Below are 27,460 nucleotides of genomic sequence, written 5' to 3'. Positions count from 1 at the left end.
CCCAAGGCCACCTAGATTTTCTCCTATATTATCTCCTAGAAGTTTTATTGTTTTGGATTTTATAGTTAGGTCTATGATCCATTCTCAGTTAATTTTTGTGAAAGGTATAGGGTCTGTGTCTAGATTAATTTTTTTTTTTTGCACCTGGATGTCCAGTTGTTCCAGCACCACTTCTTGAAAAGACTACCCTTTCTCCATTGGGTTGCTTTGCCTCCTGTAATTTTCTTTTCTTGTAATGTCTTTTTTTGGTTTTAGTATTAGGGTAAGGCTGGCCTCATAGAATGAGTTAGGAAGTGTTCCCTTTGCTTCCATTTTCTGGAAGAGATAGTAGAGAATTGCTATCATTTCTTACTTAAATGTTTGGAAGAGTTCACCAGTGAAACCATCTGGGCCAAGTGTTTTCTGTTTTGGAAGGTTATTAATTGTTGACTTAATTTCTTTAATAGATATAGGCCTATTCAGATGATCTGTTTCTCCTTGTGTGAGTTTTGGTAGATTGCATCTTTCAAGGAATTAGTCTATTTTATCTAAGTTATTAAACTTGTATAGAGTTGTTTATAATAGTCACATTATCCTTTTAATGGCTAGGGGATCAGTCTTGATGTCCCCTCTTTCGTTTCTGATATTAGTAATTGGTGTCCTCTCTTTTTCTCTTGGTTAGCCTGGCTAAAAGTTTATCAATTTTATTGATCTTTTCAAAGAATTTACTTAGGTTTTGTTGATTTTCCCTATTGTTTCTATACTTTCAATTTCATTGCTTTCCTCTCTAATTTTTATTACTTCTCTACTTCTTCTTGCTTTAGGGTTATATGGCTCTTCTTTCTCTAGCTTTCTAAGGTGGAAGTATAGATGACTGATTTTAGAACTTTCTTTTCTACTATATGCATTCAGTGCTATAAATTTTTCCTTTAAGCACTGCTCTCACTGCATCCCACACATTTTGATAAATATATTTTCATTTTCATTTAGTTAAAAATATTTTTTTTAATTTTCTTGAGACTTCTTCTTTGACCCATATGTGATTTAGGAGTGTGTTGTCTAATCTGAAAATATATGGTTTTTTTCAGGTGTCTTTCTATTACTGATTTCTATCTTAATGCAACTGTGGGCTGAGGGGGTACTTTCTATGATTTCTATTCTTTTAAATTTGTACAGATATGTTTTATAGCCCATCATGTGGTCTCTCTTGGTGAATATTCCAGGTGAGCTTGAGAATAATGTTATTCTGAGTTGGATGAAGTATTTTACAGTGTTTTTGGTTTGTAGCATTTCCTTTTGATTTTTTTATTAGAGTTTCCATCTCTCTTCTTACATTGCCTGTAAGTTTTTGTGTGTTGTCCACATTTCCTATTAGAGATCTTAGTGTACTAACCATAGTTGTTTTAAATTCCAGGCCTGATAATTCTAAAATCATGTCATATCTGAGTCTGGTTGTGAAGTTTGCTTTGTCTCTTCAGACTGTGTTTTTCTTGCCTTTTAGCATGCCTTGTAATTTTTTGTTGAAAGCCAGACATAATGTATGGGGTAATAGGAACTGAGGTAAACATGCCATTAGCGTGAGACTTTATTTATCTACATTAAAGTTAGGCTGTGTTTACTGTTTGCTGTACCTGTAGGTGTCAGAGAGTTCAAGTTCTTCTTTGTTATCTTTGTTTTTGTCCCCTCTACTGTATTTGGGTTCTCCTAGAAACTTCTTCTAATATAGCGTGTCTTGCAGCTCTCTCAGTTGTAATCCTCTGTTATTATCCTGGAGCTCTGTTGATATGGTAGTAAGATACTGGGAAGGGAAAGTGTTCTATTATCTTATGATTAGATGTCTTTTTTTTTATTTTTTGGATGGGTGAGAGCCCCTGGCCTGTGACTTTCAGAGGAGTTTCTTAGGCTTTTTTACCTTCCCCTTATATGAGACTGAAAGTCTTGTAGAGGCTGGCATTGGCTAATTGTCCTTCCCCCAGGTCAGATAAGGCTTTTAAAAAGTAGTTTCCCTTGAGAGATGGCCTTTGTTACAGAGAACAGAAAGAATAGAATGTTCTAGACATATTTAAAAAGGGGTAATTTTCTCCTGTGTATATTTCAAAATGCTTACTTTTCCTCCTCTCCCTGCTAGAAGCAAGAGGGGCTTTTACTTAGAGTCTCACCATGGCAGCCTGATGGGTCTCTTGAAGGTAAAACTCATGAAAGTGTGGCGGCTTCCCTAAGGCTGGGCCCCTGGCATTTTTAACTTTCAAGCTAATTGACACTGAGTCTGAAGCACTTTTTCCATTACAATTTAAGTGTTCCTATGGGTGCCGGCTCCAGACAGTAGCTTCTGCTCCTGGTAAGTGGTGATTATCTGTATTTGCTTGTCTCTGGTTTTTGAGGCAGTGGTTAGCTATGGGACTATAATCTTCTGATGGATCTAAGAAGAGTTATTGATTTTCAGTTTGTTCAGATTTCTTCTTGTTGTGAGGACAGGAGTGATGACTTCCAAGATTTTTGCATGTTGGAGTAGAAAGCATAAGTCTTCTATGTGGATTTTAGACCTAAAGATGAAAAGTGAAACAATAGAACTTCTATAATAACTACATACAAATATATCTTCATGACTTGAGGTAGACAAATATTCTTAAACAGGTCAAAAAAAGTGCTAACTATAAAGGAAGAGATGGATAAATTTAACTTCATTAAAATTAAAAACTTCTGTTCATCAGTAGACATCAAGATAGTGAAAATACAACCACTGAGTAGAAAAGATATTTGCAGTACAAATAAGGATTAGTATCTAGTATGTATAAAGAACTCCTACATCAAAGACTTGGATTCAGAATGTGACAAGAACTCCTACAAATCAAAAAGAAAAAGACAACCCAATTTTGAAAATGGCCTCTAGTCTTAACCAGGCACATCCCAAAGAGGACATCCAAATAGCCATTGAGCTTATGAAAACAACATTAGTCATTAGGGAACCATAAATTAAAACTACAGTAAGTTAACTCTACACACCCATCAGAATGGCAAATTCAGAAATAAGAACAACAAAAACCTACAGTGTTGCCAGTGATGTTAAGCAATGGAAACTCTCACAGTCTACCAGGAAGAGTTAATTTGAACAAGCACTTTGCATCATTGTTTGGCAGTATCTACTAAAGCTGACACATGCATTCTTTGACCCAGTAAATCCATTCCTAGTTTTATCCCCAACATAAATGTATCTATATGTGCACCAAAGACACATACAAGAATGTTCATAGCAGTATTCTTTATATTAGCTGATAACAGATATACCTAGATTCCAATAAGAGTAAAATGGATTAATACATTTTGTTATATTTGTAGATGGAACATTCCATGCTGAAAATGAACAAACTACTGCTATAATATTAAGTGAAAGAAGACAGAAAAGAGAGAAAACATACTGTATGATTCCATGTATTGAAAGTGAAATGTGTGCACAAATAATAATGTTAGAATAGTGGTTACTAGAGGTAATGAGTGGGAGGGCACAAAAGAGCAGCTTCTAGTGACTGAATGATGTATTTTTTTTATCTGAGTGGTAAACAGATCACTTTGTAAAAGTTAATCAAGCTGTTAACTTATGGTTTGTATGTGTGTTATACTTCAATATGAAATCTACTTTAAAAAAATAGGAGATATAATAATATGTAAAGTATTCTCCAAAACAATATACACACAAACACAGACCCACTGGAAAGATACACACCAAAATGTTAGCAATGAGTATTGATGATTGGTGGGATTTTCATTTTTGTGGGCTTTGTTGTTGTTGTTGACACATTTTACAAATTTATCTCAATGAACCAAACAACTCTTGTGATCAGGAGATGTTATTAAATATTATTCAAAATAAAGATTGCTGTAGGAACTGTGTGCAGAATGGATTTGGGGGAGGTAAGAATGGAGGATCAGGAGGCACTAGCAATAGCCTCGTAAGAGATGAAGTGGGCCTGAACTGAGGTAGTGTGGTTAGAGAGGGAGCTGGTACAGTAAGCTGAAATCAGGAGACCAAGAGGAGTGGCAGCTCTGGCTGATTGTTTATGTAAGTGTGTGTGTGTGTGTGTGTGTGTGTGTGTGTATGCGTGCACATGCATGTATGGAGGTTCAGTTTGAAACATGTTGAGATTAGGTTCTGTTTGGAACAACCAGGTAGAGATATCTCGTAAACAGCTCAAATCATTACTTAGAATGTGTGATTTCAACATTCCCTGTCATTATCATTTGATAGTTTACTCAATCTAACTGAATAAAGTGAGTCAGCAAATGAAATAATTTTGCCTGTAACACTTGCCTTCACTTCCTGGAGCTATGCATTCACAAATGAATTTTTTAATATCACGTAAATGAGAAATAAGTGCCTTAATGAGTATCATGCTCTCCACTGGTGCTTTATCCCCTTAAGGAGAATTTTTTCATGGCACAAATTACCCGTCAGAAAAAAGGTACAAATTCCTTCAAGAACTATAGGACTATAGAAGATTAAGTAGTCAAGAGCTATAATTGCATCATCATTAAGGATTCTGGAGCTCAAAAACAATAGAATTATACTTCTGGAGCTCCAAGGTAAACTATATGACTCAGGAATATTTATGCTCCTTGTCTAGCTGTACACCTAATGTGAATCAAGGGAAAAGATACTGAGACGGAAGAAAGAGGCCTTAATAACAATTTTGAGATTACACAGTAAAAACTTTCCTTTATCAAGAAAACCTAATTAGATGATGATATACAAACTACTTTATGTGTATAAGTAGCTGGTTGCTGCCCCAACTCCCCAGGAGTTCATGAGTGGCTCTTTAATGTATACATTGTGTTTTATATATCATTAGTCTTTAAATTACAATCATTTGCAGCATAAGAGACAGTCTGAATAGACCATCATCCTTAAATGACACAAAAATAAAGCATATATTAATAATGGAAGAAGTCTAAATTTCAACCCATCTCTGCAGTTGAGTCTGCCAAATTTCATTGCTGGATTTGCTTGATTGAAAATTTTCTCCTCTCTTTCTCTGTGTCCTACACAAGTTCACAAAATAATCCTTAGACTTGGATGCTCAGAGTGACAGCAGCAGCATGTAGGGCTTGGTTGTTAAGTTTGATCGTCTGACCAAAGTGTTGGTGAAAACAATTTGTATTCCTGTTATGGATAGTCCATCCATAACAGATCACCTTACATGTATTTCTGTTAGGATGTTATCTCTGTCCCTGTTTTAGGCAAAAATGCTAATAAAGAAGTTAAGTGATTTCTAAAGCCATGCTGAGTCAGTCAGTAATGGAGTTTGGACTGCTGCCGGGCACATCTAGATGTTGATTCAAGACCATTTCAGTTCTCCAACAGAAATGGTTTTAAACTTTCCAAAATTTTAATAAAATAGGAATGATGGGAGTTTTTTTTCTTTTTGAAGAAAAATTTAACAATCTTTACATAAATAGCTGCTTAAGAACTGAAAAATGAAGCAAGGTTCAAACCTAAAGTAAGAGTGCTTGTCTCAGGTTTTGTTGTGTAAATTGAGTGAAATATAAAATAAAAATAAGCATAAGTGGGGAGAAATTAAAAGAGGACACTAAGGAATATCTTTCCTACTTTCCTACTCTTCTACTCAAGTTGCAATTTTCAACTTCTTTTTACCTTTTCCTTATGGAATTCAGCCTCAACAATGGAAAATGGAAAAAGCAATTTTGACATCCAGTAGAGAAAGAAAGGAAGGAAAAACAAAGAAAGAAATTAAGGAATTAAGAAAGACAGCAGGAAGGAAGAAAAGCAGGGAGGGAGGGAAGAAGGAAGGAAGAAGGCAAGAAAATCTAGTCAAAGAATATAACAGAAGTGGACTAATTTCCAGAGGTCAGGGCCACGTGGGATGAAAACTTACTTTGGCACTGATTTTAGAGGAATTCTGCCCATGCCTAGAGGAACTTTTGACTAAAACTGTAAAGCTTAACATTCTATTGTGACTGTTCAATGATAGGAGGGAGTTTTAGCAATGTATTCAAGGTCAAGAAAGGTTTCTTTTAAAAATATAAGGATATGAATCCTCCTTTGTCAAGCTCATTAACAGAAAATATCTTTATTATTTGTTAGTGAATTTTCAATCAATTATCATCTAATGCAAAAATAATCCCAAGAGCTAAGATTATTTAAATCATGGAACCAAGCCCTGTAGTCAGACATGACCTCAATAATGCAAATGTATTTGTGGATAGCTGGGAAGACAAATTCATTTATAACAACAGACAGTGTCAGGAGGAGATTAAAATATATATGCACCACATAGATGAAATAATTGTAATCAGGACAGTGGAATTACCACAATTGGAGAATTTCACTGAATAGCTGAATTTCATGTATAACACAATCAAATTTTCTGCCTCATTCAGTCTCACCAGTGTTCATATCCTGGATGTTCTGATTAATTTAAACTATGGTTAATTGAATATTGAAATATTCGGGAAACTATAGACAGGAACAGTTTGCTATGGACAATTTCCACCTATACTCAAGACTTAGAGGTCACAAAGATAGAATGAAATAGGCGAGGTGAATTATATTTTTACTAAATCTCTGTCTTGGAAGTAGAGATTTTATTTGCAAGGATATAAAGCTTCGGGTTATAAGCATACTAAGGTTAAAGCATTTGTTTGAAAAGAGGACTATAAATAGTTATGAATGAATTTCAGCGTTCGTTGTCAGAAAAGATTTCAAACAATTTCAAAGTTGCAATCCTGACTTGGGCTTGCATTCATGTGTTATTTTCTTATAAAGGGAGTTTGCCTGTTTGAGTGCACTTTAAAAACCAGTCATTCTTTTCATCATGCTACATTAGAAAATTTTCCAATAAAACATTTTAAATGGATTAAAATTAGAGTATTTTTATAGAACAACTATCCATACTTAGACATTTGTAGATTTATTGATTCTTAGTTTTCAGATCTAGGCAGATAATTAAAAAACACTGGTTACCACAATCTACACATTTCCCCACTATACCCCATCTCCCCATCCGTTTAAATAATTGTTCAGTAGTTCTGCATTGCTGCCAATAGACATCAGACAGTATTTTCACAATATAAATAACCGGAAGGATGATATTCCCATAGTATTGGTATTTAATGTTAATGAAGTTAATGTCATAGGACAAATGACTTTTTCAGGTAACATCATATCTTCCTTTGAGCAGAATGTGGAAGGCAGTTCCAGGTATCTCACTCTATGACTGGAGCAATATATTGGTAGTCACAGAATCACAGCCCTTAAAGATTGATTAATTAGTTATCTTAAAGATGAATTCACACAATTCTGAGCTTACATAATGTCTACCAACCCTTTGCCACTATTATCATTTTAATGGTGATGTAACTGAAGTAAACACATTTATTAGTAACATCAATCTGTGTTATAACACGCCCACATATGTTATCTTTTCATCCTCGTGACCATGAGCCAGTGGCGTTTTCCTGATTGGATTCAATCATCAATAGACACTCCAGAATATCTGAATTCCTGAGACAGCTTTGTGAGGACAGTGTGAGGTCTGCCAGCAGTTATTAGGAAGATCATCAGCAAGATAAGACATAGGACACTAAAAGGAGAGAAATCTTGCTGTTTACATCTGAAGTAATTCTACAAAAGGCATGAAAATATTGAATGTGAGACCTGGAAGCAACCTTGGTATATCCAGGCTAATACCCATATTTTACGGGCGAGGAGCCACAGTGATTCCTTGACTACTCCAGGGTCAGACCGCTAAGGAACACCTGTATGGATCCCAAGTCAAAAGCAGCGTGGCTGGAAGTGGCGGGAGTGAGAAGTAGATGGAGCAGTTCGTAAGACTATGTTGAGACTATGATGAAAGGACATTAGAGGAAGCAGTGAAAAAGTAGGAATGTCTGATGCTTAGAGAGGTAGTCAAAGGGTGGTATCTTCTTTATGTACACACCACCACACCATGCACAGCTGTCCCTCCCCGCTGTTAGAACCTGGCTACACATTTGTCCCAAGTCCTGTGGTTTTTCTATCTCCGTGACCTCTCTGGTGACTTAAAGGCTATGTGTATGTGTGTGTGTGTGTGCTCACGCATGATCACTTACATTTTGACTGTTGCACTCATTTATTTACCCTCAGGGTAACGACAATAGATTGAGAATTTAAAAACAAAAAAAGAAAAGAAGAAAATCTTGCAATATTCAACAACTTAGATGAATCTTGAGAACATTTGCTAAGTGAAATAAGCCAGTCACAGAAGGACAAACGTTGCATGACTCCACTTATGCAAGGTACCTAAAATAGCGAAACGCATAGAAGTAGAGAGTAGAATGATGGTTTCCAGGAACCGGGAGGAGGGGAAAAAGGGGAACTGGTAATCAACAGGTGTAAAGTTTTAGTCATGCAAGATGAGTAAATTCTAGAGCCCTGTGCAACAGTGTTTTTATAATTTACAGTACTGTATGTACACTTAAAAATCTGTTAAGAGTGTAGGTCTCATGTTATGTATTTTTATCACAATACGATGAAAAATAAATAATTAAATAAATAAATCCCTTGCTTCTAATCTCAAAAAGAGAGCATTCAGATTTAAGGATGGATCAAGAAGGAAGACAGTTGCCACAATTATTTAGGGAACAACTGAGATGTTTCAGGTATTTTATTGATCTTTTTAATCTTAAAAAAATCTTAACTGTATCTCAACCGTAGTTTCAGCTGAGGCAGTTAATGAGCACTTCTATGAGACAAGTGTTTCCTGATCTATTTCTTTTCCCTTTTTGGTTTTTGTCGGAATTAATGGAGTCTTTGAATATCTGCTGCAGGAAGATAATGGAACTCGTTGCTTGGGGCAGTGGAGGAACCGTGGATGAAACTTTCACATTTGGTGAGGCTTATTGCTTTTGAAAACTCTTGAAAACTTGCTTAGTGGTTTTGTGATTCGTGGAACACATCAAATGTTGAGAAGTTGTCGGTGAAGAGGATGAGAAATTCTCTCTCCAATGCAGGCAGAGGCATTGTAAAAACCAGCAATTCTAAGCCTACTGCAAAAATCAAAATTGCTCGCAATGTTTGTATGTTTCTCTTATCAGTCAGCCAAGATGAATGCTAAGTTCAAAATGTCTGAGTATTACTGCTTTGTCCATCCATCTGTTCATCCAGCCATCTGTCTGTCCATTCATCCTTCCAATGTCTAGTGCATGCATGATGTAATGTTGGGTGGTATACTAGAGTATTCCAGGCACTGTAAAGCAACAGCATGCTCACAAATCCCCTTTGACTTCAGACAGCCTAAGTCCTTGATGCCTTTTCAATAAAATATGCTACAGAGAGTGTAATGGCTAAACGTGATCCTGCCAAAGTGGAGCAAACTGTGTATGAGTTATTAAGACTTGGCCGTGTCTGAGTTTTTAGGGCTATGTGTGATAAGTTGATTTTGTTTTAATGAAAGCAACATATTAATCCATTTTGTTTGTCAAAAATTCAAATATCCCTGACAAAAGAAAAGTACCCTTGTCACTGGGAAAAACACCATCTGAACTTTAAGGTGACTGACCAGTCGGGTTAGGACAGGCAGTTCAGATGCTCTGGCCATGAATTCTAAGGTGGGTGATAGAGGATATACCATATCTTTTGTCCCTGTGGGTAGAAGACTTTCATGGCTGATGAGGTCTGTGGCTGAGAGGGTTAATCCTACATGTTAGAGCAAGAGCCTCAGGAAAAGAGAGACCATTTGAAATCCAGCAATGGTGAGTGCAAAGTTATTTCAATACTTTTTCTCCTCTTTGTCAGATGATTAATCCTATTACTATATCACCAATATATTTTATATTGAAAGCTTAGTCACTTTCTGATAAATTACAGAGAATGGAAGAAGCTAGCCGGCCCATTTCCTTGTGTTTCGTTAGGTCTCTTGCCTTCTTTGCACTTTGGTGAAAAGATGTTAATGCATAACTTCTACAATTGAACCAATTTTAATTCCCCCATCAGATGCTCAGAGTTGGTTGACTCCGCCAGTTGTGTTCAGTCTTGTGTAGAATGTGGTCTCATTATGCAACTTTACTTCCAAATCCCAGCTTCTCAATGTTAACCAAAGTCGCCTTCTTCCTGGGAGACCCAAGGCCCCTCCCCAAGCCCAGGGGAGTGTAAACAAATTCCTTTCTCTCAGGGTTACATGAAAAGCCAAGTCATCATCCAACACAATAAAATAAGCTGGGGAAGGAAAGAACCAATCAAACCTCTTTGATTCTGAGACTCAGGGAAAGCACTTAGGAAACCTCACAGTCTGCCCATCAGAGGGGAAAAAAGGCTCCAATTAAATGGGAAGAGTACTTATTTTAAGCACTCTAAAATGTTAAGATTTTAAAAATACAGTGCTTAACGTTCTGTAGAGCTACAACAAAGAATACGCCAACCTCAGTATTTACACGCCAAGCTTCTGCCAAGCCATTTCATAATGTACCTTAAAAAAATTTCATGCTTTCTTGAAAAGAAGACACCCCCTCCCTCCCCTGCTGACGGTCCGCACGTTCCCAGGCATGTGAATTGTACAATTCTGAAGTTCCAGTGAGGCTGGTAGCTTGAAGGTAAAACTCCTGCCAACAAGATTTTTGCACCCCATGCTCAGAACTGTTACTACTGAATGGCTTATTTTCTATCATGATATCTTCTCTGTAAGACTGTGGCTGAAGAGACCACTTTTTTGGTCCGGCCAGTTTCATACATGTTGTCTATGTTCTGGAAAGTGGAATTAACCACCTGTTGGTTCCATTTCTATTATTTTTACCTATACAAAAGGACGCCCCCTCTTTAGTAAATCATCACGCCCTTACATTCCTTGCATTAAAACCTGTTATTGGTAGTTTAATTAAAAGCTGTTGACTCTGATATTTCATTATATTATTTTTTTCCTACTTTTTACATGGCTGCAGAAATTCTTTGTTATCACCTTGATTACATGCTGCAGCTAGAGTCCTTCCAGAACTTTATAGACAGCATAACTAAAGCTCTGTCCCCTGGAGTGAAAGGATGTTAGCAGAAACTCAGAGATTTAAAACAAAAAGAAAGGAAGGTAGAGGGTTTTAATAATAGCTTGGGTGGGCAGTAAAAAAATTACAATTACCATAATTATATTAGAATTATAAAACTTCAGAGCTAAAACAGAGACCTAAGAAACTATCTGGTTGACTCCTGTTTTCTGCAGTAAGAAACAGACACAGAGAACAAGAAGGCTATTACAAATCACGGAACTGGATTAGCAGCGGGGCCTGAACCTGTCGCTTGATTCAGTCAGAGATCTTCCAATTTTACAAGTTGAGTCTGCGGGGCAACATTTTAAAACTCAGCTGTGAGGCAATCTTAGTGCATTTTAAGATTTTCTTTTGAATTTTTAGATCTGTGGGTAATGTGTCCTAAATATATAATTGTAATATAAGATTAGAATAGTACTCAAAGGCCTATTTATGTCGATTGCATAAATGATACACTTTAAAAAACATTTATGAATATGTATTACCATTACTAATGGTGTCTTAGATCTCTAATGAGTATTGTTGTGTGTGTGTGTGTTTGTGTGTGTGTAAGTACACAAATTCTTTCGTGAGAGAGGGGAGCAAATGGATTCAGATATAATCAGAATCTCCCAAACTCTTTTGTCTATTTCTGGCATCTGCTTTGACCAGAATAGCTTTTTGAAGTTTAGAAGTATTTTCTCTCTTTCTCTAGTTGGTGAATATACATTCAAGGGCTATGTAAAGTGAAGTAGGAATGTGAGGCAGTTTAATCTGTTTATTTGCTCTCTCCATCTTTCCGCCTGTGGACCTGGTTGGGTTTGGGGGAGCAATAAACAGCACTTCCTTGCCCTCCCAGTTTCTGCACAAAATCAAGCAGAGCTGGATGGGAGAGGAAAGCATCGCAGCTGCTGGAGCTCTGTGCCCATGAACGAGACGTAAAGGGCTAGGAAGAACATTGCTGCTGCTTCTCCATTTATGGATCTGCTACTCTGGTCCAGGCACTATGCAAGGCACTGAAGATGCAACAATAAATAGAACACAGTCCTTGTCCTTTAAGAGGTCATAGGCAAGTGGATGAATTAGATTTACAACAAATATTTATGGTATTATGCATTAACTGCTGTTGTAGAGATAAGAAAAAATCTAGGCCCATAAGGTCTAGAATGTTGAACTGTGCCTGGAAATGATGCATACACTGGGGATGGGAAGTGTCTTTTGAGATGTTCAGCGTTATGTTTGTGGCTTCAAATGGCTAGAGATTTTCCGATGCTGGGGAGGGTGTTATCTGTACTTATTTCATTTTGGGAAAGTGTATTTTTTTTTGTTTGCAAATAGAAGGTTCTTAATACGTATTGAATGACTGATTGTTTGAGTTCAAGCCAATTTCTCAGTAGCAGCAGGGAAAGAACAACCTCAGTCCAGTATTTTGAACAAGAACTCCAATTAGTCTCACAATTGGTTCAACCAATTCCTTTCAGTTACATTTTCATTTGCTCACTGGAGTTGACAAAAGTAGGTATTAGTTTTGACACCCTTTAAATACACCCTAATCTTAATATAATATACACTATGTTTTTTCACGTTTTGCATTTAAATTAGAAGTTGTTAGGTCTCAAAGTTAGTATTTTTAGTATTCTGTTCAGCTCTGTATGCACCTGGTATATTTTGATAATAACCTCGAGTTTAATCAACTGGAAAGAGCCCATTGGAATCAGAAACCTGTACCGTGTTTGGAGTGAAGAGGAAAGCTTTCCCTGGGATCCTGGATCAAAGAATTTTTGACACCAAGTTTCCTTTGCCCAGTGTCTATTGGCTTTGGGAAATAAAAGGAAAGTCGCCTGTTTGACGAGTTGTCAGTCAGTTCCTTCTGATGGCCCTGGGGTTGTGGGCTTGTGAGTTTGTGATGGTGAGCTTCCCGGATCTTGGGTGGTTGCCACGGCATCAAGTGTTACCAGTGTCCAAAGCACTGACTTGTGGTTATGAAGAGATTTGCCACTGGGTTATTTTATAAAAGTTTATTTAACCTTCTATATAGTTAAAATACCAAATATTTCCAACTGAATAGTTTTCTGCTGCTGTAATTTTGGTAGTCCTTGTATTTTCGACTACATGAATAAATAGGCTGTGATGGGCTAGCCTAGGAACCTCACCACCAATTACAATATTCTTTCTATGGAAATATAGACTTTTGAGTTCCACACAATAGCTTAATAAATGAACTTTTGGAACACAACCCTTTTTTAGGTTAAGAATTTCCTGTGTTTACATTTTTATTATTTCTTTTTACCTTCTTTCCTATTATCACTCTCTGGTGCTGAGGTCTAATGGTGACTGAGTGTGATTATAAACACAACACCTAGCTGCCCTTCTTTTAGGGAGAAGGCTCTAAAATAGCATGATATAATATATAATAGGAAATGGAGATGATAATAGCTACACATTTGCTGCTTTTCAGCCATGGTAGAAAAATAGTTGAGGCGATATTTGCGAATACTAGAAAGAAATGTGCTATACAGAAATCTGAATGTCATTATTCTCCTACATGCTGTATGAAGAAGAAAAATGTAAACATCATTGTTGCTCTCACTCGTTTTATCCAAGACTGAGTGACCTTTCAGAGTCCTTTATTATGAACAATCTAATGGCACTTCTCAAATACCCATGGATGGCAGCTCCTATAATCCCATTGCTTTCACACATGAAATGTGTACAGTCTCACTAACCAACCCCCAATAGGATTTTTATTTGTAAATTTAACAGGATGGAAAAACTAGTTTCATGATTTTTGAATCATGGGGATTCAAAATTGGGGAAAATAATTGTCAAAGGCAAGCAAAATACATTCCTGGATAAGAAGCTGCCAAATGCGGAAAGATTCACTGTTCAAGAAATGTTTTGTCACATGAAGAGGCTGACTAGGTGGTGGGGACGGGATACACAGGGAACTTTTGACTTTCTCCTCAAGAAACCGTGGTCTGCGTTCCCAGGAGATGTTAACAAATGTGGGGTATTTGACATGTTCCACCTGCCTCGTTCTTCCTCTCCAGCTAGAAGCCGTAGCAAAGCTCTGGCGAAGGCTAGCAAGGAGAAAAATAAAAGCTGAAAGTTCTAATCAAAACTCTAATCAGAAAGATGACAACTGGTGAAGATTATTAAATTTTCTTTGCTCCCTTGATGAATTTAATAAAGAACTAATCAAAGATCATTAGAAGGCTTTTGTGCCTGGCTTGCATTGTAACTGGATTGCAATCTGAGTTTGTGTTTTAGTGGGTTTCCAGGGCAGCATTGGACATGTAAATATATTTAAAACTATAGATGGTTAGACATTTTTTTAGTGTTTTTAGTTAATGTACGAAGCCATGAAAATGTATAAGCTATTTATTGTGCTCATCTACTCTGCCAACTAAAAATATAGAGGATTTTGATTTTGATCTTTAGTAATTAGAATTTTAAAATTTGTATCAGTGTCTAGTTCAAAAAATTTCTAATGATCTTTGATTAGTTCTTTTCTTAAATTAACAGGAAAATAAAAAATGGTATCATTTAATTTCCAGAGCGTAAAAATATGTAAATAACTCTGCAACTACCAGAGCCACTAGAAATTTATAGAAAATTATGGTAATATCTGAAGAGATTTCTCACTGCCCTCCCCACCCCCGCCAATTCTGAACATTTGCTTAATGTCCCTTGTTTTCAAATGATTACCCCATAGCCTTCCAACTACAACTTAAATACTACATTTTAAGTACTGCATTTATAGTGGCTCATAAAGTATGCATTTGGATTGTCTGATGACATTGGTACCCCACGCATTTCCAGTGCTCGATTTTGCCTGCTTCAGTATCCGATCAGTCTAACACAGTCTCCTCCCCACCCCCCAACACTGCATTAACCCGGTAATTTAGGATTCCTGCCAGTTCTTCCATTCTCCCATCTCAGATAGCCTCCTAGCCATCTCAGTCGATGACATTTGATTTTGATTTGCCTTAGCAGCAAAACACCTCCATGCTCATCATTAAAGAATTGGCTCTCAGTAATATTAAAAAAGCTTAGGATTTGCTTTGAGTTTTTTGTGTAAGCAGGGTTACATCCTTAATAAATAGTTCTTAGGCTTCCACCTATCTTTTTGCCAGAACAGAAAAATTATTCTGGAATTATCAGGATGAAAAAATGAAACAAAACAAATAGTGGGTGCTTTTAAAAAATGAAAAAAAAATATTCAGCTCTTACAATGGGCCCTTTTATTAGATTCTACTAAACTTTGATTAATTTTGTGCTTGCTATATGAAAATATGTTAGAGGAAAATCTGTTTCTGTCCTAGTAACTACATTTCTCTTCATAAGTCAAAATATCTTATGACTATTTCAAGCTTATAGAAGAATTTTCAAAAATGTACTGAGATGGGCAGTATAAAACTCTACACACATTAGATGAGTCAGAGTCTTGCACTAAGTGTTTGTGGAAGCAGTCGACAATTAACTCTGAATTACAACCCTGTTCTATTGGCCAAATGAAAGCAGATAAACTGTGAAACTAGACTCTAAACTCATCATGTTCAATGTTAAGTTAAATTAAAGTAAATGGTAAGTTCCCAAACAACATAGAAAAGAATGCTTTAATTTTAAAAACTTTCCGGGGGCCGGCCCGGTGGCGCAGTGGTTAAGTGCGCATGTTCTCCTTCAGCGGCCCGGTCTTCACCGGTTCGGATCCCGGGTGTGGACATGGCACCGCTTGGCACACCATGCTGTGGTAGGCATCCCACATATAAAGTAGAGGAAGATGGGCATGGATGTTAGCTCAGGGCCAGTCTTCCTCAGCAAAAAGAGGAGGATTGACGGCAGATGTTAGGTCGGGCTAATCTTCCTCAAAATAAATAAATTAAAAAAAATTAAAAACTTTCCAGCTAAACTTTTAGCACCATCCTGATTCCAAGGGCCAGATATTAAGACAGTTAACTCTTAGGTAGAGATGAACTTGAAATTAAAAGTCTTGTGGGAACATCAATTCCATGATGATCTCTATCTTGAACATGGTCCTGTGGAAATTTGTCCAACTCTTCATATTTCAGCTGCCCATGTTCTCTTATTTACTATTTCTATTGGTCTTCTTTTCTCTTGTAGATCCAAGTTTCTCTCTCTCTCTCTCTCTCTTTTTTTTTTTTTTTTTTTGAGGGAGATTAGCCCTGAGCTAACATATGCCACCAATCCTCCTCTTCTTGCTGAAGAAGACAGGCCCTGAGCTTACATCCGTGCCCATATTCCTCTATTTAATATGTGGGATGCCTACCACAGCATTGCTGGATAAGCAGTGCACAGGTCTGCACCTGGGATCCGAACTGGCAAACTCTGGGCCACCAAAGTGGAATGTTTGAACTTAACTGCTGTGCCACCAGGCCAGCCCCCCAAGTTTCTCTTTGACCTGAAAGACATCCTTCAGGTAGTACAGGTAGACTGGAAACAAATCCTCTCAGTTTTTGTTCTTCAGCAAGTGCCATTATTTAATTCTTGTTTGTGAAGGCTATTTTTGATGGATATGGAATTCTGTGTAGACAGGTTTTTTTTTCTTTCAGCACTCAAAAGAAGTCATTTCATTGTCTTCTGTCCTCTATTGTTTCTGGTGAGAAGCCAATGATAATTCTTATTTTGTTTCCCTTTATAGAAAGTGCCTTTTTTCTCTGAGTGCTTTCAAGATTTTCTCTTTGTCTTTGGTTTTCAGCAGTTTGGCTATGATGTGCCCTGGTCTGGTTTTCTCTGTGTTTATCCTTTGTGGATTCATTGACATTCTCGTTTCTGTTAAGTCAGTATTTTTCTTCAATTGTGGGGAGTTTTAGGCCATTATTTCTTCAAATTGTTTTGTCCCTACGTTATCCTCTTCTTCTTCTGGGACTCAATTACTCTCCTGCTAGGCTGCTTGATATTGTCTCACAGTCCCTGAGCCTCTTCCTTTATTTATTTTTATTTTAATTTTTTTTATGAACTTTATTTTTTAGAGCAGTTTTAAGTTCACAGCAAAATTGAGCAGAAGGTACAAAGATTTCTCATATGTTCTCTTCCCCCCTACATGCACAGCCTCTCCCATTATCAACATCCCCCACCAGAACAGCAAATTTGTCACAATTGATGAAGCTATATTGACACATCATAACACTTGAAGTCTGCAGTTTACATTATGGTTCACTCTTGGTGCTATGAGTTCTGTGTGTTTGAACAAATTTGTAATGACATGTAACCACCATTATGGCATCATACAGAGTAGTTTCACTGCCCTAAAGATACTCTGCTCGACCTGTTTATCCCTCCCTCCACCCTAATCCCTGCAACCACTGATCTTTTTTTCCTGTCTTCATACTTTTGCCTTTTCCCGAATGTCGCGTACTTGGAATCATACAGTGTGTAGCCTTTTCAGATTGGCTTCTTTCACTTAGTAATATGCATATAAGTTTCCTCCATGTCTTTTCATGGCTTGATAGCTCATATCTTTTTAACACTGAGTAATATTCTATTGTCTGGAAGTATCACAGTTTATTTATTATCCATTTACCTCCTGAAGGATATCTTGGTTGCTTCCAAGTTTTGACAATTACAAACAAAGCTGCTATAAACATCCAGGTGCAGGTTTTTATGTGAATGTAAGTTTTCAACAGTTTTGGGTAAATACAAGGAGTGTGACTTCTAGATCTTACAGTAAGAACAGGTTTCATTTTGTAAGAAACTGCCAAACTGTCTTCCGAGACGGCTGTACCATTTTGCATGGCTGTCAGCCGTGTGAGAGAGTTCCTATTGTTCTTTATCCTTGCCAGCATTTGGTGTTGTCAATGTTCCTTATTTTGGCCATTCTAATGGTGTGTAGCAGTATCTTGTTTTTTTTTAATGTTTATTTTTCTTCAATCTTATTTCTCTCTATTCTTTGGGTTAGATAATTTCTATTAATTTGTATCTAGGTTCACTGACTCTTTGTTCTGCTAACTCTGATGTGCTATTAAGCCCATCAATTTTATATTTCAGTTTCTGTACTTTTCAGTTCTAAAATTTTCATTTGATTGTGTTTGTAGTCTCCATTTCTCTGCTGATACTTATTCAATCACTCAAGATCAAATTTTTGATACTTTTAACATAACTTTCCTTTAATTATTTGTATGTCTGTTGATTTTTTGATTAAATATTAGACATTGTGGATAATACATTATAGAAATTCTAGATTCTGTAATCTTCCTCTGAAGAGGGTTGATTCTTGTTTAAGCAGGAAGTTCATTTACTGGCTGATCCCTTTAACTTGTGTGATCCTGGTGTCTGGCATTGCTAGTGTAGATCTGTGGAAAGCCCGAGGCATTTCCCAAGCTCTTCTAACTTGGCAGTACTCACTCTCCAAGCTGCATCTTCCCTAAGAATCTTTTTGGGGTTTGGTTTCAGGCTTTGTTAGTGTGGGTCTAGAGTAGCTCTCTCTCTGGGTCCCTTGTTCCTAAGACGTAGACTGTGTGGGGTCTCAGATGTCAGGAGTTTTCATGAGGTGTTAATAAATTCTTCACTCTGGCAGGGCCAGGACTCTGACATCCCCTGCCACTGCTCTTTCCCAAGCACTGCTCAATCTCTGGTATCTTGTTTCCACTTTCAACTCCGTAGCAGTTGATATCTAAAGGCTCAGGTTGCCTCACCCTGCACATGTTCAATCCAGCTCTCAGCCATGGATTTTCAGGAGATCCCTATGGGTTTCTGGGGTCCCTTCTCTGCGCTGCTTTCTTCTCCACAGGTTCTAACTGCTTCAGCTTCCCTGAACTCTAATCTCTGCCTCCTCATCTCAACAAAACCACCATGCTTTGCTCAGACTCCAGGTCACTGGACCATGATTGGGAAACTGTCTCCAGGCGGAGAGCTGGGACAATTGTGCAGCTCACCTCATGCATTTCCCTTCTCTCAAGAATCACAGTCTTACATTGCTTGTTAGCCAGGGCCTGAATTCAGGTGCCTCACATATTTTGTCCAGTTTTATAATTGTTTTGACTGATACTAGTCCAGTATGTGTCACCTCATCATGGCTGGAAGTAGAAGCTCAAGAGCCATCACTTGATTTCGGTCCCATCTGAAATCACATTCCCACACTGGGCAGAAACATGGGTACCATGGTACTTTCCACGAGATGTCTTAAATAATCCCCATCCCAGGTGCAAAAACTCAAGTGAAGATTCCTGTTAAAACATTTCAAACTCAAAATCACATAGACCATGCCTAGCAAAGTACCATCACAAACATCTTCTTTTATGAATTACTAAATTATTTGATGGATAGAGCAGCAAGAAAGTGGGAGGAAGAGCCCACTTCTTAGAGTTATGACTTATCTGCCAATTGATTCTATGATCTTGGACTTACAACTATATTTAACATGTCTTTGAGATCACTGAAGAAACCTCATTGAAAACTAAGGACACCTACTAGTAAATTTACATTGTAATTTATCTTGATTATATCCTCTGAAGGATACTTTCTGAGATCAAGCATCATTATTATGGTTTTGTTACAGGATTAAACAAGTTTCAAGTTTGGCAACTGTGATGATAACTTTGGAGGGATTTCCTCATTTCAGAAAAATCTTCATTCTCATAATTACATTGAATTCATCTAGAAAGAAAAGAACCAATGACATAAGACAAATCTAGGTAGCAAATAGCAGTTTGGTAGTATCAAGGAGGTAAGAGTAAGAAAATGATATAAATACCTGCATATATACATAATGCCACATGAGTGATTAGATTGTCCTTTTTTCCATAGAACGGTATAAAGGTCCCAAGAGATAAAATGGTATAATGATGCAGTATAATTATACCTTTTGGTGAAATATCAAAGATGCGATGACCATGAGCTAAGGAGGCCACAACAGAATCTGAAATGTCATTTCTAAAGAAACTCAGCAGATTAAGAAGGAATACTTACCAACGTGGTCGAGTGTTCCCTCTCAGTGCAAAGTCTTAAGCCTGACGCCCGTTCTGCTCAGCCTTTGATCTGGTGCCTCCAGTTGGTTTTTCCAGAACAATCTTCTCTCAGAGGCAGAGTAGAAGTAGGATGAAAGAAGTACACATCAGGTCCCAGATCACTTTTTTTCCTTTTCTCCCCATTCCTCTTTCAGTTATGAATCCTATTTTGCTCTGGAGAAAAAACTACTAATCCCCTCGTTTTTTTCCTGGAACATCACCAATTCATCCTGCCCCCAGTATTTTATACTTAAGTGTAAAAAATAAGACATCTTTGGGCCAGCCCGGTGGCATAGTGGTTAAGTTCACGTACTCTGCTTCGGCAGCCCAGGTTCGTGGGTTCAGATACTAAGAGTGGACCTATACAATGCTTATCAAGCTATGCTGTGGTGGCGTCCCACATACAAAATAGAAGAAGGTTGGTGCAGATGTTCGCTCAGGGCCAATCTTCCTCACTAAAAAAAAAAAAAATTTAAGACACCTTAGGTACTGAGAGACCCGAAGAGGGAGTTTGTATTGGAGCCCTGGCCTTGATATTCCTGCTGAATAAACCATTCCTTCCTGCTTGAAAGTGAGTGTACATTATAGGTTTTGCCAGAGGAATTTCTGAAAGTGGGCCAAGTATTGCCTGCAAGGCTGTTCTAAACTAGTGTAGAAATGGGGTGTGGGGTGACTATGCCTACAAATATCCTGCAAAGGAATAAAGTAACACATGACAATATTGAAATGAACCAATTCAGTAAAGTCTTTGGGTGTTACACAAATTCTGCATGTTGCACAATTACTTTCTGTTGAACTTTTTCTCATCATTATTATAGTGATTATTTGTGAGGCTTTCTGCCTTCACTGCCATGGCTTAATGGGACAAACTACAGGGACACAGCCCCTCTTCACTTTCTGTGCCCACTTCTCTGGTGCAGGTCATTGCCGTTAAACACTCAAGCCTATTGTTTTTTAAGCAGTGAGAAAATATAATGATCCACAGAAGGATTACCCGTATAACCCGAAGTCCTTAACTCCCCTATCCTTCTGAGGTTGCCCTTTTCTTTAATAACCATCGTGTATATTGTGGGAAGTCCAAGGTGTTCTCCAGTTCCTCTGCAGATTCTGGAGTTGACACTTAGTTCTTCCCATTTTTTCTTGCTCCAAACTCTTGCTTCTGACTTTTCCCAATTTCTTCTCTCCATCTGCGCATGGCTCCTACAGGCTGCCCCAGGCCATTGTAGTCTGCTTTGCTTCCAAGCATGGCCCCATCACTTTCTTCTTGACAATGTTGTTGCGGGTAGCAGTGCTTTATTAAATTTTCTTGTTTTATATGCATAATACAGAGGAATTATAGCTCAAAACATGGAACCACTTAAAAGTGAATCCTGGGCAGCACCACTGCGAAAGTTCTCCCTGTCACTGTCACCAATCTCTACCTTGAGGAGGCCTTGTTGGCAGCCCTCTCCCTGTGCTTTTCAGAGGCCTGCTCTCTGGACTCTGTTTCCAGTCCTGTTTCATGGTCTGCTCCTCCTCAGCCCTGCAGTGGTGGAAGGAACCTATTCAGAAATTCCTCTAACTTTATGATGCAGAGAAATTTGGCTCTCGCTTAGGCCTTCTTTCTCCCATCCAGACTCTCCTGGGGTTTACCCTCGCTCAGTTCAAAACGCTCACTGGATGCTTTCCCAAACAACAGAGCAGTTTGCGCTTCAAGAGGAATTCTGCTGCTCTCCTGGAGCAACGAACAAAAACGTCCGTCAGCTTAAAAAGTTGTTTTTTAAGTTATAGCTAAGTTCTCTAAAAATGTTTACATAATGTTTTGAATAAAGTGATTTGACAGAAGATTTAATAAAGTAATAGACAGGCTGGAGGGCCCAGTTGTTAAGGAAGGGGATTCTAGCTGAGGCAGGAGAAGTCAGGGGTAGAAGAAGAGAGTTTGTGATTTCTCTCTCTCCTCAGCTCTGTGTGGAGGACAGGCTAGACAGGCAGCGACAGTTGTCTAACCTGTGTGCGTCTTCTCACAAGCCAGAAAAGAAGGCAATCGCGAAGTTAAGTCACCGTGAAACTAGCGTCCACGGAGAAGAGATGGAGGTTCAATGAGGCCAGGGAGGGTGAGAAGGAACTCCTGGCGACTTCTCCCATTTCAGGAAAGCAGTTGAGGCCTAGGGAGACAAAAGGCTGCTCTCAGAGGCAAGCACACCCCCTGGGGCACCTCAGGCCTCCTCTCGAGACAGTGAGGGCCCTGGGAGGGCAGCGGAGTGCGCTTTGCAGGCTGAGGCTTCACTGCCTGTCATCTATATCCTCAGTGTCATCGCATAATATACAAAATTCCGTTTATTACATCAGGGAAAAGAACTTTGTTAAGAATGTTTCTATATTTCAGGGACTCCCGGGAATGTTGGGAAAAGGAAATATATCCAATGGCAGTATTTCATTAAATAAATTACCTGGAGAAATTTACAAAAACTTGCAAAGATGCTTACACAAGGCATATAATTATTACAAATATATAAAGAATATATAACTACTTCTAGGTGTCATCTCCTAACAAATTCCAACATTGCTTTAGTAGCTATTTAAGCATTTGTATGTATCGCCTCATTTTTAAATAGATATGAAAGAGTACTTAACAATAAAAGGTTTGTCAAAAGGTGTTTGGAATCAGAATAGAAAAACTTCTGTCCTAGTGAGGATATGCTATTCAATAACAAAGTCAGATGCACGGTTCTTGTTTTGAATTTGTTTTCCCCTACTCTTACAACATCGCTGATAACAAAACTTTCTACTTACAACTTTACATTCATGCACATTGTCAGCTGAATTATTTTTCTGTCTATTTCTACAATGTAATAAATATTTTTTAGGTTTTAAAAAAGCCAAGGAAATGTTCTGAAATTTTTAAAAGGCATATTCACAGCATATACTTAGTTTAGTTTCCTTAAGACTTTTCTGGAACATAAAATGGTGTATGAATATCGTCTTTTCACCTGGGTGGTCCTGCACACTGGTAAAAATAGGCCAAGAGACATACACCAAATGTTTACCCTGATTATCTTTGGGTGGTGGTTGCCAGTGATTTTTCTTTTTTCTATTGTCCTTTCTATTGTTTTCCAAGTTTTGTAGAAAGACTGTTGACTGTTTCAAGTATAGAAAATAAAATCATAAAAGTACTACAAGAAAATATTAGTATTTTTATAAGCTTTTATTTGGAAAGGTCTTTCTAAATATGACAGTAAAGTCAGAAACCATAAATGGAAAAACTCACACATTTAATGACATCTATAATATTAAAATTCAGTATAGTAAATGATCCCATAAAGTCAACGTAAAATATTAACTGCTGTGGAAATATTTGCAAGATATACAATAAAAGTTAATATAATTCATAAATGGCTATTATAAATCAACAGATAAACAATCCAAGAGAAAAATGCCCAAGAACAGGAACAGGCATTTAGCAAAAGAAATGTAAATGATTTAAAACATGAAAAGATACACACCCTCACTGATAAATAAAGAAATTCAAAATAAAAGCTCGAATACTCTTCACCTTTCAAGTTGACAAATGCTTAAAACAATGAAAATGCCTTGTATTGACAAAATGTGGGATAAGAGACACTCTTAATACTCTGTTGGGAGAAAATAAGTTGGCTTGGTTTTCATGGGAGAATAGTTTGACATTATCACAAGTAAAGGGTTCATAACTTTGGACTGAGAATTCCGTGTTTATGAATGTATCCCACAGGGAAAGTTTAGCAAACTTGTCACGAGAGCTGTGAATGCTCTTCAGTACCTGTGCTCCTCTTTCCTTCCTGCTGTGACCTGGACTTGGCATGTAGATAGAGACATGTGGCTTAGTTATTCCAATGGAATATGACTGGAAGTGATGTAGGTAGTGATGCCTCCAGGTTGAGGTGATTGTGAGTGGATGTGTGGGCCTTCTCTATGCTCTCTTGATTTTCCCAACAAAGGGCTGAATGAAGGGGAAGGAAAGGAGCAAAAGAAGAGTGGAGTCACAGGAGGAAGGAGCCTGAGTCCCTGAATGACTGTGTGGAGCAGAGCCTGTCACAACCATTCTCACTAACCCATATTAGACTGTGATGTGAACAAGCCATAAATTATTTTGTCTTAAGAAGCTGTGATGTTGAGGCTGATTGTTATAGCAGATATCCTACTCAGGCTGATATACATGCAATTTAATTCTGTCCCAAGATAGCCATTACAGCATTATTTATAATAGCCAGGAATTTAAAATAATCTAAATGTCCACTCACAAGCTAATTATAGAACAATATGTATAGCCTAATCTCATTTTTTATAAAAATTATGTATGTATGATTTCATAAGCAGAAAGAGAGAGTTGAAAAGACATATGTCATTCAGATAATGATGATATCACTGCAGAGTGGGACTATAGGACATATACTTTTCCTGCTAAGTATATTTTTCAATTATTTGAGTATTTTACAGAATTTCTTATTACTTTACAGTCAATAAAAATAATACTCAATAAAAAAATCATGCATATAGGTAGTCTGGGGACTTAAGTTTCCTTGATTACTTCCTGGATCAGGAAATAATAAATGCAAATAGTTAATAATTCTTATGTGTAGAAATAGGTATTAGATAGCAATAACTGAAACAAAACAAAGAAAACAATGACATATAGCAAAAGAACAATGATGCTTATCTTGAGTTGCGGTATGATAGATAACTTTTGTTATTTTTGCTTTGTGCTTTACTGTGTTTTCCAAATGTTCTGCATTGAGCATGTAATACTTTTGTAATTAGGTGGAAAGCCAAAGTGTAAATGTTGTAAATGTAAGCAGAAGATGAGAAATCTCTCATATAAGACCACCCTCCTCTCCGTGCTAGCCTCTCTTAAACCAGGGCTGCATCCTCCGAAGATAGAAAAACATTAACTTGACCTTCAGCAGTCCTGGTTGTACACTTGCACTTTTTCTACCTCCCACCCACTAAAGTAGTCTTTTAGTCCACAATGATAGACCAGAACCTCAAGTAAACAAACAGACCTACCTGAGTCTCAATTCAGGAAGAAGCGATTCTTTTGAGATTGAAGAACCCTCTTTGCTTAATGGATCACCGCAGTGTGGCTATTACAGAGTGAGAAGGTAGCAGCCTGTCTGATAATTGCTAGGATCTTGCTGGCAACTGCCAGCTAATTATGCCTAACCTGAAAGAGAGAAACAAGGTAAGACAAATCACAAACAGAACTTAAAGATCAAACTCTCATCCCCTTGCGTTCACCAGAGTGTGTCTGGTACAAAGGATGGTTCACCAAAGCAATTCCCTGAGTGACTATCTGAGAGACCTTTGGCACCACCACCAACACTGTGATTCTACTTGAGAACAAAGAGTTGGGACCCACCAGAGCCAAAAGCTGCAGTGTGAGCTATGTGTCATCTCTCCTGAAGCAGCACCATTCATACGTGCGTTGAGCACAAGTTGGTCACTATGCTAAAGGTGAAGTTGCAAGCGTTCGAAGAACCCCTTCTAAGTCATGATTTAGACATGTGAAAAAAAGAGTTCCTCAGTGGAAAACCAAAGGAAGTGCAGGAAGTCCAAGGCAACAAGGAAAAGGAGGCTCAAACTCACTTAGTATTCAGAAGAGGGTGACAGGAGCACTGGGACAGCAAGGACGAGTTCTTTCCACAGAGGGTGAGTCTCAGCTTCCCTGATCTGTGTAGGTGCCTGGAGGTGCGGAGAGGGATAAGAATGACTCTTTTCTCCTGAGCAGTCTTGGTGAGAGGTGCCTAAATGTCTAAATGCAGAGATAAAAGAAGCCTCCTCAAAAATTGGTGTCCCCAGTCAGAAAACTATGGTCCCTCTAGGTCAGGGAATTTTTTCCTCCAATATTTAATTTTGAAAAATTTCAAACAGAGAAAGTAAAAGAATTTTGTAGTAAACATTCATACACCCACCATCTAGGTCTTACCATTAATATTTTACTCTGTTTGTCTTATCATGTGTGTATGTGCACGCATGCATGCGTGCACTCAATCTTCTATCCGTGTTATTTTTTTGGATGCATTTCAAAGTAAGTTTCAGACATCAGTATACTTCTCCTCAAATACTTCAGCACATACGTTGCAAACCAAAAGTGAATATTGGTTTACATTTTTTCTTTTCAGGTAAAATTTACAAAGAATGAAATGCACAACTCTTAAGTGTACTATTCAATGAATTTTGACAACTGCAGACATCTTTGTAACTCAAATGCTTAGCAGGATACAGAAAATTACCATCATCCCAGAAGGTTCTCTCATACCCCTCCCCAGTTAAACCCCACTTGCTCTCTACCAGAGGAAACCATTGTTTCAATTTTTTTCACCATAGAACAATTTGGTTTGTTCTAGAACTTCAAGTAAATGAAATCAGACAGTATATACTCTTGCCTAAGGCTTCTTTCTCTTAGCATGTTTTTGAGATTCATCCCTGTGCTGCCTACATCGATACTCCATTCCCTTTATTGCCAAGTCATATTGCCACTGAATGAACATATCACAGTTTGTGGCCCATTCTGCTATGCACAAATACCTGGGCTATTATGAATAAAGCTGCTATAAATATTCTTGTGCAAGTCTTTGTGTGAACATAATATTTTCATTTCTCTTGGGTAAATACTTAGGAGTGGAATTGCTGAGTGATAAGGTAGGTATATGTTTGGTTTTATAAGAAATTGTCAGATCTTTTTACAAAGTGCTTGTACTGTTTTATACTCTCACAACCAGCATATGAGAATCCCAGTTGCTGTATATCCTCAGCAACAGTTAGTGTTGTCAGTCCTTTTGAATTTTAGCCATTCTGGAGTGTGTGCAGTGACAGTTCACTGCAATTTCAAATCTGCATTTCCTAGGCCAGTGGCTTTCAAACTTTGGTGTGCTTAAGACCCATCTGGAGTGCTTATTAAACTCTAAACTCCTGGGCCCCAACTAGGACATTTTTCATTTGTGTGTTTGTATTTTGATTTGTTAGATCTGGCCCCAACACAGGTTTGAGTTCAGCAGGTTGAGTTTAGGGCCTGGGTATCTGCCCTTAACAAGCTCCCTGGAGATTCTGGTGAATGTGGTTCAGACCAGCTCTGAGAAACTGGCCCTCTGGTGGTTGCAGAACTGCTATTCGATATATGATAGAGATGTGCATTCACTTCTCCCTGGCAACTTGGTTAAATTCCTTCCAACGGAAGTGTTTGTGCACTTTTCATGCTTAATAAAACATTTATTCTGGTTACTAAAGTTTTAATTTTAAAAAATTGAGAGCTTGGTGATGAACACGTTGTCTCATGTAGAAGAAAAAAATCTAGATGATCTGCACCGAATTCCAAAAGAAAGATGCTTTGAGAAACTGTACTCAAAGAAGAAAAAAAATCCATATTTTCGGGTATCTGTAATCAGCACGTTATTCTTAAAAATTACCTTCTGGATCATAGATGGGAGAAAATAAGTACTATAATTTTATTTTCATTAGTGGATTAGTGTATTTTTTGGTTTGTGTCACACTAATACTGT

General features: G+C 37.7%; 1 long non-coding RNA gene across 1 annotated transcript in view; it reads right to left on the bottom strand.

The window, feature by feature from the left end:
* Positions 1 to 25,635, bottom strand: part of LOC124236230 (uncharacterized) — a 33,179-nt gene extending 7,544 nt beyond the window's left edge. Inside the window, exons 1-4 of the long non-coding RNA XR_006887669.1 lie at positions 25,548 to 25,635; positions 24,969 to 25,125; positions 21,936 to 22,093; positions 19,912 to 20,012 (exon numbers count right to left, since the gene is read on the bottom strand). This is a non-coding gene — a long non-coding RNA (uncharacterized LOC124236230). The remainder of the gene's footprint in view (positions 1 to 19,911; positions 20,013 to 21,935; positions 22,094 to 24,968; positions 25,126 to 25,547) is intronic.
* Between the last annotated feature and the right edge of the window lie 1,825 nt (positions 25,636 to 27,460).

The sequence above is a fragment of the Equus quagga genome, chromosome 2 (genome assembly GCF_021613505.1).
Source record: "Equus quagga isolate Etosha38 chromosome 2, UCLA_HA_Equagga_1.0, whole genome shotgun sequence".
Lineage (NCBI taxonomy): Eukaryota > Metazoa > Chordata > Mammalia > Perissodactyla > Equidae > Equus > Equus quagga.
This window is presented reverse-complemented; position numbering and strand designations above follow the sequence as displayed.